We start from the raw sequence: 2,598 nt of genomic DNA on the forward strand, positions 1-2,598 counted from the left end.
TGCTGCTTCTTCCTCAGAGATGTGTTCTGGGTCTGTATCCGGCTCCCTTGTTTCTACCACTTTGTCTTGTTTCTTTGTGTGGACTGTGATGCTCTGTTGTCTCTGAGGTTTTGTGACATTTTTGTGTTTATATTTAATTGGTGATTATATGTTGGAGTGACTTGCCTACGATTTTCATTTTCTTTGTTTTGTTTGTATGTTATCTATGCAAGCAGAGCACTGTGCTGTGCTTCTCTATTCATTAGTTGGCAGCACTTATACACTCACCACCTCTCTCCTTTCCTGTTGTCAGCCTCTTGTATGTCACTGCCAACCTTGGCAGACAGCGCTTATTGTTTGGTTCCTGGAATCCGAATGAGAATGCTATCACTTCAAAATCCAAAATGGTTGCCACTTGTAAAGATTCAAAATGCTGCACCCTTGGTCACTTTAAATATCCAAAATGGCCACTGCTTGTAAACATTTAAAATGGCTGCGTCCTCAGTCATTTTAAATATCCAAAATTGCTGCTGCGTGTAAACAATCAAAATAGCTGTGTCCTCCAGACAGTGGAAAGTCAACAGCTCAGGTTTTCTCCCTCCTTGCTGTTTCCCATCCTAGTGATAGGCCACCAGTGCAGTTGTCCCTGCAATCCTTGGTGACCAGGGTTGATCTTTAGGTCAATTCTTAGGTCCCAACACTACTTGGAAATATTCAGGTTGTTGGTCCCATCAGAGTAGCTGACAGTCCGTGGCTCCGACCATCTCTGGAGTCACTGCTTTCATTCAGGTTTTTCCACTAGTTGGTGCCTAATCCACTTCTGTATAGTTCCTTTTAGAGCTCAGGGCTCTAGGATTATCTTCTGTGTCTCTGTCAATTGGTTTTTCTTTTCTTTGTTGAAGAGGGTCTGTGTCACTTGTCTGCCTATTTCTCATCAATGATAAGTCTCTCATTAATGTATTTTTTAACTCAACATTTATTTACTAGTTGAACAAAAAGTTAGCCACTTTTTTTTGGTACTCGGGATAAGGGAGTGAACAGGCAGACAGAAATCCCTGACCTCGTGGAAGTTATATTGAAGACTTATTAAGTGTTGGTCAGTGTGCCTGGCCATCTTGTGGGGCTTTGCTTATCTGTTTCTGCCACATTTGCAAAGTGCAGGCAAATAGGTCCTCCGTAAGTGTTGAGCAAGTGAATGTCTGTGTGGAATGTGATAGCATAGCAAACAAATTACAAAGTAGAATTTTAAAGCTATACATCTGGACACAGGAGGCTACTGATCTACTTGCAGTAATCCCTGGAGATAAACTTTGCTGCAAAGTTTATATCAGTAGAATCTTGTTTTCTAAAGTGATTGATTACTTCTAGAAAGAACATTATCATAGGGAGGTAGATGGCTTTTAGGTAGTGTGGAAAGAGCATGCACCCAGGAGACAAGCACTCTGGACTTAGGTGGGTGCTCTGCGACTGCCTTCCTGTGTGATTTAGGGAGTTACTGTACTTTACTTTCTCACATCAGTTAATAAGGGGACCTTCTAGCCCTAATATTTGGTGTTTCTATGTAATGCTAAGCTTTGTATAAATTATATGTGTTACACACTGGTGCTGGTCATTAAATATTGACTATTCTTCTTCTGTATACATAAGGATTGTGTCTTTCCCCTTGCCAAAACGAATGAAGTGTGAGCAGAAGTGATGTGAGTCAGTTGGAGTCATGTTTTAAGAACCAGTGTGCAGTTTGCTGCTTTCTTTCCCCAGCCTTGGTGACAGAGGATGCATGTATTGAGATGGAGCCTCCCTCATGGGTCTTGGAGGCACTATGAGGGGCATAGCCCTGCAGCTGACCTGTGCTGGACATGTAGTTGAAGAAATGTAAATCTTTGTTATTGAGTCAGTGGAGTTTTGGAGTTATTTGTTACTACTGTGTAACCTAACCTATCCAAATTGAAACAGTGTAATTGAAGTTCTTTTTCTTGACTACTGAAATTGTTGAAGAGCCCTGATAGAGTGGTTAACTGCTCAGCTGGTAACTAAAAAGTCAGCGATTTGAACTCAACAGCCACTCTAAGGGAGAAAGAGGCAGTCTGCTTCTGTAAAGATTTACAGTCTTGGGGACTCTATGGGGCAGTTCTCTGTCCTGTGGGGTTTCTGTGAGTTGGAATTGAATCAGTGGTAATGGGATTTTTTTAAAAAAATATTTCATTATTGTTACTGAGAATATACACAGCAAAACATACACCACTTCAATAGTTTCTATATGTAAAATTGAATCGATTACATTCTTCAAGGTGTACAACCATTCCTCACCCTCCTTTTCTAGCTGTTCTTTTTCCATTAACACAAACCCTAAGGTTCCTATCATTTGAGTTGATGTTGTCAGTTTGATCCCATTTAGATAGTTCTTAAAAGGGTATACTCATTAAGCTGAACTGTTGTTTGTTTTTATGAAGATTTTGGGGAATAGTTTGGTTTAAGTTTTAAAGATATTTTGGGGCAGTAGTAGACCGAAGAAGAGTTGATGCTTTTGAGTTGTGGTGCTGGCAGAGAATGCTGAAAGTACCATGGACTGCTAAAAGAACTAACAGATCTGTCCTGGAGGAAGTGCAGCCAGAATGCTCC

At 40.6% G+C, this 2,598-nt stretch overlaps 1 protein-coding gene across 1 annotated transcript in view; it reads left to right on the plus strand.

Moving 5' to 3' along the window:
- The window catches only part of ULK4 (unc-51 like kinase 4), a gene marked incomplete at its 3' end in the record, with an annotated part of 718,552 nt that overhangs the window by 29,593 nt on the left and 686,361 nt on the right, over nucleotides 1-2,598 (plus strand). The gene's annotated exons all lie outside the window — the stretch shown is intronic.

This window comes from Orycteropus afer, unplaced genomic scaffold (assembly GCF_000298275.1).
Source record: "Orycteropus afer afer isolate SDZICR_OR568_19922 unplaced genomic scaffold, OryAfe1.0 scaffold00250, whole genome shotgun sequence".
NCBI lineage: Eukaryota > Metazoa > Chordata > Mammalia > Tubulidentata > Orycteropodidae > Orycteropus > Orycteropus afer.